Source organism: Leptopilina heterotoma, unplaced genomic scaffold (assembly GCF_015476425.1).
Source record: "Leptopilina heterotoma isolate Lh14 unplaced genomic scaffold, ASM1547642v1 Lhet_73, whole genome shotgun sequence".
Taxonomy (NCBI): Eukaryota; Metazoa; Arthropoda; class Insecta; order Hymenoptera; family Figitidae; genus Leptopilina; species Leptopilina heterotoma.
In genome coordinates, this window is record NW_025111169.1 from 247,986 (window position 1) to 263,544 (window position 15,559).

Sequence of the window (15,559 nt, forward strand, 5' to 3'; positions counted from 1 at the left end):
AAGATCATGGACTGATTTGCTTCTTAAAAACCTCCCCGAGATCTCCCCCACAATGGGGGAGGAGAAGAGAAAGAAAAACGGAGAAAAATAAGCAAAAAAAAAGGAAAAAAAAGGTGCGGTTTTTGGAGAATACAACACCGCTAGGCATCTGTGAAAATTTGGTACGGAATTTTGCTGTGACGGGGGTGGTTCTTTTTTTTGGGTTTATAAAGAAAAATACGAGAAGAATGCGTACGGTGGCTGCGTGGAAAGAGAGAAAGAGAGAAAGAGAGTGAGAGAGAGGGGGTGGAAAAGATACGAAATAAGAAACTGCTTGCAGTCGGTGGTTCTCTTGTATGTATATGCTTGGGAAGTAGTGGCAGATGTTCGACTCGGTTGGCGCGTGCCCGCTGCCACTTGGCTGCAAACTCGAGCCATCTGCCCCTCCTCAACCTTCTCCTGCACCTCGGCTATATGGTGCGAGGCACTGATATGGAATTACTATCGCAAATTCAAAGCGTCCTGCTTGCCACTTTCGGCACGAAACGTGCCCTTCGTTGCCTTCCTTCTTTGTTACTCGGCCGATCATCAAAAAGACTAAGACTTGTTATTTTTTCCAGTCTTTGTGTTTAAAATGTGAAAAAAATATCGTGAGCACCACTTTTACCTGCTCTTGAAATTTCAATTTTTCTGGAAAAAACAACTTTTTTGGTCACGTTCCCCTCTCTTTTTGTGTTTATGATTTTTTCCGATTTCTTTTTTTGTTTAATTTTATTTTTCTTTTTTATTTGTACTCTAATTGCAATTTTCATTCATTTCAGTCTTTCCTTTTTACTTCCTCATAGAGGAAGTATTTTCATTTTATTTTATTTTAATTTGTATTGAGGGAAAAATAGAAATCTTATTCGACCGAATTTTCAGTAAAATAAATTTTCATTAAACTTAATATTTATTTGATCTAATTCCCAATGAACAACTCTTTTATGGGACCGAATTTGAAATTCAACAAATTATTTTAAAGTTGAATTTTTATTCAATACAATTTTTATGTTAGAAAATTCTTATTTGACCGCAGCTTCAGCAAATTAAAATTTCAAAGAAGAAAATTGATATCCTGAAAATTTCACGAAACCAAAGCAAAATCAATTTAGTCCAAAAATTAACAGTTGAGGGAAAATAATATTTGAAACGAGAATTTTTTTGGCTCCGTTTCGGAGAGTAAAAAATTGGAAATTACAGAATGACGTAAAATATATGGGACTCAATATGCTCTCTAATAAATCTCTATATTTTCTTTGTGAGGGTGGAATCGAATTACCATTTCGCAGAATTAGTACAGAACAATAATTTCTATTTAAACGAATATTTCGGTCTATCTTCGAAAAAAATTGGCTGAAAAATTCTATTTAAAAATTTTTTTAATTGAAAATTCAACTAAATTAAAATTGCTTTAAATAAAAATTCAGTTAAATAAAAATTCGATTTCATAGTAATTTAATTAAGTGAAAATTTGTTTCAATAGAAATTCTGTTAAATAAAAAATTTCTTTACATAAAATTGAATTAATTATTAATTAAAACTTTTAAAAAAATAAAATCTATATTAACAAAGTATTCCGGTAATCTGTTCATAGTTTAAAGTTAGTTGTTGCTTGCTTTTTTGTTTATTGTCATTTTTAATAATATTTCTATTTATATATGCTTTGAATTTTATAATTAATATGTGGAAAATCATTGAATTCCTGCAACAAAATTTGATAAAAATTGAATTCCCTCTAAGAATTTTATTAAAAGTTTTAAAAATAATTAAATTCTTTTAAGGAATTAAATTAAAATTGTACTAAAATTAATTAATTGACAAGTCAATTGACTTCTTCTAAACTATTCTGTTAAAATTTTTTAAAAATTGAATGTCTACGAAGAATTTTTTTAAAATTCTATTTAAAATAATTGAATTCCTCTGAAAGATTTTATTAAAATTTTATTAAAAATAATTGAAATCATCTGAATTGAATTCAATTATTCTTATTAATAATAAAATTCTTTACAAAAATTTAATTACTTTCAGAAATAATAAAATTCTTGCGAAGAATTTTATACAAATTTTTGAATATAATTGAATTATTTCGTAGAATTTTATTAAAATGTTTGATAATAATCATTCAATTGTATCGAAGAATTTTATAAAAATTTTTGAAGAAGTGAATTTTTGCAAAGATTTTGTTAAAATTGTATTGAAAATAATTGAATTTCTGCGAAGAATTTTTTCTAAAATTTATTAAAAATAATTAAAATCTTTTTAGAAATTTTATTAAAATTGTATTGAAAATAATTGAATTCCTACGATGAAATTTATTATTTATAACAATAATTTAATTTTTGCGATGAATTTTATTACCTAATATTTTTGATAATCATTAAATTGTTTTAAGAAATTTAATTAAAAATGAATTGAAAATAATTGAATTCTTGCAAAAAATGTTATTATTTGTGAAAATAATGGAATTTCTGCGAAGAATTTTGCTAAAATTTATTAAAAATAATTGAAATCTTACGAGAAATCTTATTAAAATAGTTTTAAAAATAATTGAATTCCTGCGAAGAATATTTTATTATTTATATAAATAGGTAATTTATTTTTTACGATGAATTTTATTAAAATTTTTGAATAATTGAATTGTTTCGAAGAATTTTATTAAAATTTAAAAAAATAATTGTATTTATATGCAAAGTATTTTATTATTTATAAATATATATAATTAAATTTCTGCATTGTAATGAAATTTACTAAGATTAATTAGAATCTTTTTAAAAATTTTTTAAATTATTTTTATTTGAATTCTTTTGCGTTAAAAAACACAAAAAGTTTTATAAAATGAAAATTATGTTTTTCCATTTATATTTGTCGTATTCGCATAATGCATAAATTATAATAATGAATTGAAATTCATTCATATTTTTTGTGTGTAGTACGATAGCTGGCATTTTTTTCTTGCAAATACTCTGTAATTGAAAAATTATAATTGTTTGTTTGGCAAAAATTTGAAATGAACTTTTTCGCGGGGCATAATCATCATCATTTTGAGACGGAGTTTTATATTTCAAAGTGTTTGAAGTTTTAGCGTCTTGTATTTCAAAAGCAAGCAAATTTCCTTGAAGACAGATTTATTTTGAGTTATTTCCGCTTTGTGTGGGTATGTGATTGATGCCAAATTCTCTCTATAAAATAAGTTTTATTCAATATTTACCGAATGTTAGCTCATTTTTTAATCAATATTTAAATTGAATATTTAGTTTGTTTTTGTTCAATATTTATCGAATTTTAGTTAATTTTTATTATTAATATGTATTCACTTTCCTTGGATAAATACAATAGGATATTCTACTAATTTCTTCTTCTTTCTTTCGATTTAAACAGATTTATTTCTTTTAAAACAGATTTTAATTGGTAGCAATATTCTTTCAGAGGAGTAGAAGCAGAAGGAGTAGGAGGAGAAGTAGAAGGAGGTATTTTAGGAAAGATTTCAAATTCTCGAAGATTGACAGACTGGCGGAGAGAGAAAATTAACCCTCGGAGAGAGAGTAAAAACAGCTGTGATGAAGGATTAGTTAACAGTCTGGGCTAATTTGGATTTTTGGGCTAATTGTTCGAAATAGAAGAAGAAGAGGGTTGAAACAAATCATTTTTCCTGAAAATTGGAAAATCTGGCGAATTTTACGTCCTTATTATATGGGAGTTGGATTTCAAAAGCTGTTCAGTGAAGTTTAAAGAGTGGATAGAGAGAGGGAGGTGATTGCATGCAATTATTCCTCGATGAGAATCACTAGGGGGTTTTATAACAAATCGCAAGTCAAGTAAGAATCCGTATGAGGGAGGTTCAAGAGGGTCTTCCTTGTCCTCGAGTTTGTTGTTGACGCCATTTTTGAGCCAGATGTATACTCAAGACTTATGAGGAATCAGATTTCGAATAAAAAAATTCAACTGCGGAAGAAGTCGCTCTCTTCCTGTTTTTTTTTTTATTGTAAAATCTTCTTTTTGAAAGAGCGAAAAAATGTCCATTATCGGGGCTTAAAAATAGTAACTTTTACTATTTACGAAGTAAAAACAAAATTTTCTGAAACTTCTGCGTACTTCTGTCAACTTTTAGTATTTTAAAAGTGAATTTTGCTAAGCTCGAAATTATTTTTACAAAAATTTACTTCGATCGTCGCAACTTTTACTTATAAAATAGAAAATTGACAAAAATGCGCAAAAGTTTCATTTTTATTGATCTAAATTTTTAATTGACAAAATTTCTATTGAACTGTACATTTTTATTTGACTGAATTTCCAACTACTTTAGAGTAAAATTTTTGTTAAGCACAATTTTTATGTTTCAAAAATTCTCATATGTCTGAATTACTTTCAAAGTAAAATTTTTATTTATCGAATTCCTATTAAACCAAATTTCAATTTGACCGAATTTACATTGACCTTAATTTTTATTTGACCAAATTTCCCTTTAACTAAATTTGTATTTCACCGAACTTCCTTTAAATTAATTTTCTATTTTACGGATGTTTATAGAAAAGCATTTAAATGAATTGTCGCAGAATTTTCTAATAAAAATTGTTTTAAAAATGCATTTCAGTTAAAATTTTAGGTAATAGTTGAATATTAAAAGAATTATAACATGAATTTTTAGAAATAATTGTATTTTGAAAAATTTAAATTGAATTTTTTTAAAAATTATTTCAAGTTTTTAGTTTAAAAAAATAGAAGAATTTCCGAATAATCAAAATTTCGTAAAATTGAATTGTAAACAAATAGATTTGAAAATTCTCTAGAAACTTTTGCAAAAATTATTAAAAATAATTGAAAATTGATTATTTATTTCTTTCGATAATTTTAATTTTTGAATTTAACCCTCGGAGAACACATGGTGTCATTTTGACCCTACGACTTTTTGCGAAAAGCTTTTTATCTATTGTTTAATATTTTTTATAAGGATTTTAAAGTACACAGACTTATTTTACAGAGTTTAAACCATATTTTCAAAAAATCCTTAGGTTAAGCAAATGAACAGTTCAAAATTGGTTGAGCATTGAAAAATAACCTAAAAAAGAGGTGTGTTCTCCGAAGGTTAATTATACTTTTACGAAAAAATTTAATCTTTGAAATTAATTACCTACATTTTTCGAAGAATTTACTTAAAATTGTATTAAAAATAATTGAAATCCTGTGAAGAATTTTATTATTTATAAAAATACTTGAAGTCTTACAACGAATTTTATTACATTTTTTAAGAAATAATTGAATTATTTTGAGAAATTTTATTAAAATAGTAGATTTAGAAAATATTTGAATTTTAGCGAAGAATTTCATAATTTGTGAAATTGAATTAATTTCTTGCAAAAAATGTTTGAAAATAATTACATTTTTCGAGGAATTAATTTACAATTGTGTTAAAAATATTTTAATCATAGGAAAAGTTTTATCATTTATGATAATAATTGAATTCTTACACCGAATTTTATTACATTTTTATTTATAAAAATAATTGAATTCTTGCGAAGAATTTTATTAAAATTTTTGTAAATATAATTTAATTTTTTTAAAAAAATTTTATTGAAGTTTAAATTGTTATAAAACAAGAAGATATTGAGTACTGCGAGTCGAAGACTCAGAGTCCTCGATATCTTTATGTTTTATAATAATAAAATAATATTCTTAAAAGTCATTAAATTTCAAAAAGATTTAAATATGAACTTTTTGAAAATCTTAATTCCAATGAAAAAACAATAATGATTAAATATTTATTTAAAAAAGAAGTTATTGATGTTTTGGAATAATTTTATAATTAAAGAAATTCGTAAATAAATGTAATAAACATTTTTTTTTTTAGTATTTAATCAATTTTTAGAGTGAATCAGAATATTCTTTAGGGTTAGGGAAAAAATCAAAATTCTGTCTGGAAATCAGGGAAAAATAAAATTAATTTTTTGTGGCAACCCTCAATTCAGTTCAATGATAATTCAGTCAAATAAAAATTGACTTTAATTGAAATTCAGTCAAATACGAAATCTTTAAAGATAAAAATTGTATTAAATAAAAATTATACTCTGAAATATTTGGTTAAATTTGAAAATCGGGGAAATAAAAATTTGTTTCAGTGGAAATTCGATCAAATAAAAATTTAGTTTATTGAAAATTCGTCCAAATAAAAATTTAGTTCAGTTAAAATTCGATCAAATAAAAATTCAGTTTAATCAGAATTCGGTCATAGAAAAATTTACTTTAGTTGCAATTCGTTAAAATTCGAATTCTTTAAACATATAAAAATTGTATTTAATAAAAATTGTACTCTGGGATTTTTAGTTCAATGAAAATTCAATTAATTTAAAAATTCTACTCAATAAAATTTCGGATAGATAAATAAATAAATTAATTAATTAATTAATATTCTAACTTAAAGTTAAGTAGAATCCAAACAGAATTTCTTTTTTAAATTTCTATTTGAAATATTCAGCTAATGAAGAATTTTCTCCTAAAAAATTGAGTCCGCTGTTCGCTTGTTTTGAATTTGAAGAAACCTGGTGTATAATGATATTGTCTCAGTCTGTTGTAGAGTATTGCAGGTGTCAATGACGTGTAGAGAGTGCAGTAGAGTCTGTGATTCGAAAAGTGCACCCCAAAAAGTCTGTGGCTGGTGTCGTCGTCGTCGTCGGTGGTGGTGGTGGTGGAGAAGAAGGAGGAGGTAAAGGATCAGAGGGTCGCTTAATCTCCAGCGGTGAAAGCGGCATAAAGCCAGCGAATCTTTTTCTTTGCTTCGACATCTGGCACACTGGCAGTCCAAACATGCCTTTGTCATATAGCTATATATGTCTATCGGCCTATCCTTCCGTAAGTAAATGGCTCTACCTGACGTTGTCAGTACCAAAACGCCGGCTGCACATCAATTATTCTTAAACTGAGCTCGTAAAAAATGTGTATGTTTATATACATATATACCTCCGGAAAATTCTCATTTTTCCAAAATCTGGTCGACGTATGTTTTTCAAATTCGAAATATTCTTGTTCCTATAGAGAGAATCTTTGGTTTTATTTTGTTTCACCCATTTCGTTTATTACGAAAAGGTGAAGGTTTTATTTCTTATTTTGTAGGGAAATAATTCCTTTCAAGGAAAATAAGGAATAAAACCTTCACCTTTTTGTAATAAGAAATTCTGTTGGTTTACTCATTGGCGAATTACTTGTTTGTTCAATTTTTCAAGGTTCTGTGTGTAAAGTTTGACGCAAAATTTTATTTTGCTTTTGAAATTTTTGGGTTTTTCCTTATGACCTGAGTAATTTTTTCCGGACAATGTAGAGTTTTTCAATGTATCTTTTCTTAAGTTTTCGTTTCATTTTATATATTTCATCTCGGGAATCCCTAAATTCTGAATAGCAGAAACACGTGTTTCTTGGTTGTATTTTATTTTTCACAACAAAGTAGGTGTGAAGTGTCGAAATAATTTTGGGAATTATTATTTCTCCCATTTGACTTATTTTTGTTTTCGTCAAATTTTGCAGATTTGAAAGTTTATTTAATTGATTTTTACATCGAAAAAAATTAAGTAACTTTTATTTATTAATAAATTAATCTATTTATTTAGAAAGTAAAATCCAAACTCCCTGGAACTTTTGTGCATTTCTGCTTTGCAACTTTTACTATTTTCGGAGTTAATTTTGCTTCGCTTTTACTTCGAAAATGGTACAAAAGTTACTGACAGTTTAGGTTTTCTATGAAAATAAATATTGAAAATTTGAGATTTTATTAAATTGAAAAATATCATTTGACGAAATTTCCGAATTTTTAATACAGAAAATTTTTATTTGAATTCGTTAAAATTGTTTAGTAGAATGGAAATATTTATTTCTTTTTTCTTATTTTTCTTTTGCACCTCTTAACAACTTTTATTCAGAAAAAAAAGTTTTAGAAAATTATTTATCCTTTTATTCAAAGAAAATTTATTTGATTGAAAAAAATGTATTTTTACAACAAAATTTATTTGAATAAAAAAAAATGTATTCGAAACAAAACAATTTATTTGATTCAAAAAAATTTTCCTTTTTAAATTAAAAAATTATTTCTTTGACTCCATATCAATAATAAAATTTCTTTGAATTACGGAACAAATTTTATAATTCTAGAAATCTGAACGTTCAAGTAAACAAAAATTATTTATTTCTTTTTTAAATTAAATTTTTATTACAATAATTCTTGTGTCAATGTCAAAAAAATTAATTTTTAGTTTCTAAATGTAGAAATTAAATTTGTTATTGCAATTAGTAAGTTTGGAAAATATTTTTGATAAAAAATATTTTCTTCATTTGAAAATTCAAAACTAGTTGACCATCAGATTTCTTCGACTCAAACAAAATTTGTAAATAAACGAAAATTTATTTGTTTCTTCTTCAAATTCAATTTTTATTACAATAATTTTGTGTTAATGACAAATTTCTTTGATTTAAAGTACAAATTACATGATTCTAAAGTTCTGAAAGTTCAATTAAAATCTTTGATAACAATTGAATTGTTTCGAAAAATTTGATTAAAATTTTAGAAAATAATTGAATTTCTGCGAAGAATTTTACTAAAACTTGTATTGAAAATAATTGAAATCTTTCGAGAAATTTTATTAAAATTGTATTAATAATAATTGAATTCATGTGAAGAATTTTATTATTTATAAAAATAATTTAATTTTTGCGATGAATTTTATTAAAATCTTTGATAATAATTGAATTGTTTCGAAGAATTTTATTAAAATTTTTGAATGAATCGATTTTTTCAAAGAATTTTATTAAAATTTGTAAATAAACGGAATTTATTTGTTTCTTTTTCAAATTAAATTTTTATTATGACAATTTTGCGCCAATGATAACATTTCTTTGATTTAAAGAACAAATTTCTTGATTCTAAAGATCTGAAAGTTCAAATGAACGAAATTTATTTATTTTTTCTTCAAATTAAACTTTTATTACAAAAAATTTTTCGGCACTGTCAAAAAACTTAATTTTTAAAGTTTCTAAATGTAGCATTTAAATTTCTTAAATTTTTATTGCAATCAGTAATTCGGAAAATCGCAAATTCGGTCATTTAAAAATTCTGTTTATTTTGAGAATTTCCATTAAATTAAAACGAAAATTAATTTTAAAACAAAATTCAAAATTCGGAAATTGCAAATTCTGTCATTTAAAAATTCAGCGGAATCAAAATTCTGTTTATTTGGAGAATTTTAATTAAATTTTCAAATTAATAAAAGTTCGTTTAGTCAGAAACTATTTTTGTTTCTTGATTCATTTGATTATGTCGAAATTTTGTTAATTAAAACTAAAAATTAAGATTATGCAAAATTTCGGTAGTGAATATCAATTAATTTCATTGAGTAATTTCTAAGAATCGCTTTCTAGAGTCTTTCTATTCTTTTTGTATATTTTTTGAAAACTTTTTTTTATTTGAATGAAAAAAATTCGTATGTTTAAAGCTTTTTGAACTTTTGAAAACAGCTTTTTTTGACTTGCCAGTCAAATATGTGTATAAATATATAAAAGTATATATTTCCTGACAAAATTTCGAAGGTTCTAAATATGAATATGCAAGTCAGAATGGATAATTGGATTCAAAAAAAATTTATCCTCTCTTTTTTTTCGGCTCCTAAAATATTCCTGTGTCTTTTAACCGGTCGGCTAGTTGCTAGTAAAATTGATTTCACGATAAGATAAACATTTTTCGCTTCGTTTGGTCTTTGACGTTCCATTTTGAAACACATGGTTTTTTTGAAAAAAAAATGAATGAAAGAAAGAAAACATCTACCAATTAAAATTTGTAGAACAAGAAGAATGTGACATAATGTATCGGATATGTTAAAAAACTGAAATTTCTTTTTTATATATTATTATTTCTCCTTTTTTTCTAAATTAAAAGAAAAAGAAGAGAAACGTGGGATTTCTGGTATTTAATTGAAGACACGACATTAATGACGTCAAATAACAAAATCACTGTCAAAATTAACATTTTATTAACATCTTAATTGATAATTCCGTTTACAATGTATATACGAGTTATGTTGTTTGAACATTTTTTCTTGTGTAAAATATATTGAAATTCGTGAGATAAAAATTTAATTTTGGTTTAAAATTCTGTATCGAAAAAATGGTTCGCTAAAAACTAAAAAGAAGATGAAATTTGTTAATTTTGTATTCGCATTTGTGAGTGGAGTGGGTTTTGGTGTAATAATTTTTGCAACTTTGTCTTAAAAATGTCAAGACTGATAAGCACCTTTCAATATATATGCAGGCACGATATATAAACGGAACAGTTTTGATTCCTTAGAATTGAAGGTTTCAAATTAACGAAGTGGATAAGGGAACCGGCAGGTGTCGTGTGGTCGAGAGTAGTGGCCCATTCCTCGCTTTCCTTAACCTGAAACACTTTACAAAAGTTTTATATATATCTATATTGGTATCATCCTGCGTGCTTCTACCCAGCATGAATTTTAAGATGAAATAAGACGAGATTAAAATAAGGAAGAAGTTCGAAATAATTAAAATATTTTTGTAAACCTGTTTTTTTCAACGATACGTTTATGTATATTCAATTTAAATTCGAACAGAACTACCTCAATTTTATTTTCATATTTATTTATATATAAGCATTTATGATTGTAGGTTTATATTTTTTTTCACTTTGAAGTAAAGTGAGGAAGAGAAATTGTTATTGTATTAAAATTAGACGCGACGCTTTTATTTAAAAAATCTGACGAAAAGATTGTTTTTTAACTTTTAATTTAGTTATATTTACTGACAGAAATTGCATTTTTGATATACAATAGGTATACATTTTCTGTTTATAAGAACACTTATTTATCCCAAAAATTGTTAAATATAATTTTTTTGAACGATTATTGTGTGCAAATTTTACAGAAATTGAATTTTTTTTAATTTACATTTAAAAGAATATTTTTTAGAATTTAAATTTAAAAATAATTTCTATTTACAGCTGAGATTTTATTAAGGACTATTTGTAACATCTGTTAGACAAAATCAGATTATTATTAAAATCTAAAATATTTAAATTTTGATTTTTATTCGACTTGACAAAAAGGAATTTAATTTGCAAAATTATAATAATTTCTTGAGAGAAAATTCCTTTCAATGAAAAAATCTATATTAATAATCGTTGTATTTCCTAACTTTTTTAATCATTTTTCTTTTCAAATATTTTCAATTTTAAAATTAATGTATTAAAAATCATTGAATTCTTGCATAGAATTTTGTCAACAAATTTGAGAATAATTGAATTCCTTATCGCAGAATTTTATTATTTATGAAAATAATCAAATTTTCGAGAAAAATTTTATTTAAATTTAAAAAAAATCCTGATTAAATTCTTTTGAAAAATTTCTTTGAATTTTTCTTTAAATAATGGAGTTCTTTCTTAATAATTCGAATTAAACATTTAATTATTAAATTTTCTTAACATTTTTAGAAAATATTTAAATTCTTATCAGAATCTTATTACAATTTTATAAAATAATTTAATTCATTCAAAGAAATTTTATTAAAATATAGAAAATAATTGAATTAAACAAAGAATTATTTCAACTTTTTAAAATAATTTTCAAAATAATTTTTGCGATGAATTTTACTTTGAAAGGATTTCTTGACAAAAGAATTTATTTCAAATTTTTGAAAATAATTGAAATTCTGTAAAGAATTCAATTATTTATAAAAAAATTGAATTCTTGCAAATAATTTGTTTAAAATTTTTTTTAATAATTGAAATCCATCGAAGAATTCAATTATTTATGAAAAAAATTTAATTCTTGACAGGAATTTGTTTCAAATTTTTAAAAATAATTGAATTTCTCCGAAGAATTTTATTATTAATGAAAATAATTGAAATTATCCAAAGAATTTTATTTTTTATGATTATTGAATTCTTGCAAAGAATTTTATTGAAATTTTTAAAAATAATTGAAATTCTCCGGAGAAATTAATTATTTAAGAAAATAATGGAAATCTTCAAAATAATTTTACTTTTTATGAAGATAATTAAATTTTTTAGGAAGAATTTTATTAAAATTTTTGAAAATTGAAATAATTTTTCATAATTAAAATTCTTTGAGAAATGTTATTATTTATGGAAATAATTGAAATCTTACAAGGAGTTTTATTTAAATTTTTGAAAAATAATATAATTGTTTTGATAAAATTAAAATTTTTTTGAAAATAATTGAATTTTTTCAAAAGAATTTAGTATTATTAAAAATAACTGAATAAAAATCTACTTAGATAAAAATATAATTTTAAGAGAAAATTTTAAGAATATAAGTTTTTAATTTTTTCGAGGAAAAGTTTCTTTCAACCGTTGATCACAATGTGAATTTTACTAAAAAAAATGTTTGAAAATTTCAGAGATTTTCTATTTTAATAAAGTTAAAATTAAATTTAAATTTATTAAGTAAAAAGTTAATTCCATAAAAATTCAGTTAAATGGAAATTTAGTTTAAAATTGTCACAGGAAAATCATAAATTTTATCAAAATTACTAGAAAATTATCAAACTTTTAGAATTACAATAAAAATTTAAGTCTTTTAAATGTCGAAAAATATTTTTTGAAAAATTAAAAACTTTGAATTCTTCTGGAATTTTTTTTCACTTTATTTTTTATTTCTAGAAATAATGAAATTTATTTTAAATATTTATATTCTTTCAAGCAGATTAATTGAAATTTTGTGGAATAAAATTGAAAATATTTAAACTCGTAACAGAATTTCATTAAAACTTTTAAAAAATTGAATTTTCAAAAAATTTTATTTAAAATTATTAAAAATTACGCAGTTTTTAATTTAATTGTAATTTCCTACAATTTTATGAAAAATAATTGATTTAAATAATTTTTTTAAACTTATTATTAATTTAAATTTTGAATTATTAATTTTAAATTATTTAAAAGAATCATTTTACTTAAATTCCAAAATAATTGAATTTTACGAAAGTTGCCTTGACAATTCTTATAAATAATTGAATTTCAAACAGTTATACAATTGGAAATTTAGGAAAATTTAAACTTGAAATAATTTCAGTTAGACTTTCTTTTTTTTGTTAAATAATTGAATTCTCAGAGAACTTTTTCAATAATTATTAAAAATAATAAGTGAATTTCAGAAGATTTTAATTTGAAATATTAGAGATTTTTCGATTGTAAATAATTTAAATTGGAATTCTGAAAAGAATTGAAAATTTGAATAAAGAGATTTTAAAAACTAACGTTTTTAAAAACTCTTTATTTAAATTTTCAACTATTTTCCAACAGAAAATTTAATTTAAATTAAATTTTTAAATATGTAGGTAATTGAAAAATGTTCAAACAATTAAAATTTCGTAGGAATTGAATTGTAAATAATTTAAGAATTATTTTAAGTGATAAATTAATGATAGTTAAAATAATTGACTATTTTGTTTGAATAAAATTGAATTCTCTGAATCAAATTTTTAATTATTTTTGAGAATTCAAAATTTTAGTTAAAAATTTCAAAAATAATTCAATTATATTATAAGAATTGCGTTTACAACTTTTGTAAATGATAAATAATCTAATTTTGAAATAGGTTTCAAATGGAAATTTTCGAAAATTTTTAAAGAGTCAGGAAGAAACTAAATTTTTGTAACAACCCTTTTGTTAAATTTTAATTTTTTAAAATAGAAATTCATTAAAACACATAAATGTAATTGAGTAATAATTTCGTGAGATAAAAATTTATTTTAAAGGAAAAATGTTAAGAAAAATTTTTTGTATTCTGCGAGAAAAATTTTTCTTTCATTGTCAATCATTCGTCTGTGTAAATACTTTGTAAACACTAGAAGAAAAAATGCAATCAATTTCCAAAAATGCAATTTTTGTGAGAAAATATTTTTTTCTGTTTTTACATATTAGTTAAGAAATTTTCGCCTTAAAATGAAAAACAAACAAATATTTGTAAAAGAAAATTTCAAGTATCGGTAATATTGGAAACATCAAAGTTAAAAAAAAAAAAATAACGAAATACTTGCGTGACAATTGTAGCGTTACTAACAGACAATGTTATTTACGAAAATAAATTATTGTTCCTCTTTGATAGTTCACAAAACGATGTTCCATGGGGCATTCAGTTTGAACAATTGGATTCTCTCGTCATTTTGAATTTGTGACCCATGACGGACGAATGATTATTGTCGTTCAACGCTATATGTTGTGTAATGCACTTTCGATACGCGTACATTACGATTTATGATTGTCATTCCACAAACTATAAAAAAAAAATTTTATCCATTTTCTTTTTTTTTTTTTTTTTCTTTTTTGGAAAATTCTCGGGGAAAAAGCGACGCTAATAAACGAACAGCTGCGTGTATGCGTTAAGAAGCGCGGAAATCCTAAGGCCCACAAATTTTTTTAGTTTCAAACAAAATTTTTTTTTTTGTAAAAAATGAGAAGGGGAAGAAAATAAGAGTAGGAAAAGGTGGAAAAAAAAGTGGGGTAAAAAAATGGAACACAGGAATCGATCATAGTTGAAATATTTTTTTTCTCTTCTTATCCTTTTCTTCTGATTGACTCTTTGATCCTGTTGTGTGTACAGGTATAATCCATAGATCTTCGACCTATAGGTAAAGTGAAATTCGTTTGATTAATCCCAAAAGTCAAACTTCCGCTTTACTTTGAATGAATCACTCCTCGTCCTCGTACACATTGTGTGTGAATCCCCCTGCTGCTTTCGAATATACCTTTATTAAGGCAAATCATTCATGGTCCAAGGATAAGAGGATTAAATATTGCATAAATGAAATTTATATGCTACCCAGTACCCATGGGATTTGACAATTTTTATCGATTATGTATATTCAAAAAAAATGAAAAGATAATATAACGTATTGCGTATTCCATTTTGCGAGTTTCAATTTGGAGTTAATTTTAAAGGACTGTTGTGGATTTTTTTTTTCGTCACGAGTGCTGAGTAAATGAATAGGACTTTTTTTTTCATAGGAACCCTTTTTTTATATGGAGATTTGACAAATTTGTCGGTGTGGAAAATTTTTGATGGGTTGATGCATAAAAAATGGCATTTCTGTTGAATGGGCTTGGATGAATAGTTTATTTGCGGATTTTGATGGAGAAGTTACTGATTTTGAATTATCTTTTTAAAAATTTATTTGCGTTGGGGAGAAAATAATTTTTGGAAATTTTACACATCGGTGAATTTCACAAGGTTTATAATTGTCGACGATTCTGTAGGGAAGAAATATTTTTTTATGCAAATTTTCATTGAAATTTTTGTTTGATATTTTTTCTGTGAAAATTTTTATGGTGATTTTAGAGGGAAAATTTTTTTTCTCAATGTTTTGTAGACATTTTTTCTATAGAAATTTTGGTTTCAAACTTTTTTCTATGCAAATTTTCTATAGAAATGTTGTCTATAGACATTTTTGTTGGAAAATTGTTTCTATGGAAATTTTTATAGAAATTTTTGTTAAAAAATGTTTTCTATAATTGTTTTAAAATTGTTTCTATGGGATTTTT

General features: G+C 23.9%; 1 protein-coding gene across 7 annotated transcripts in view; it reads left to right on the top strand.

Annotated features, from left to right (window-relative positions):
- The window catches only part of LOC122510670 (neurogenic locus protein delta), a 233,644-nt gene that overhangs the window by 69,761 nt on the left and 148,324 nt on the right, over nucleotides 1–15,559 (top strand). The window contains exon 1 of one of the 7 annotated variants that reach the window (XM_043625482.1): nucleotides 6,723–6,861. The exons of the other annotated variants lie outside the window; for them this stretch is intronic. The gene's annotated coding sequence lies outside the window, so the exon portion shown is untranslated. Of the gene's footprint in view, nucleotides 1–6,722; nucleotides 6,862–15,559 lie in introns of those variants that run through there. 7 annotated transcript variants of the gene reach the window in all.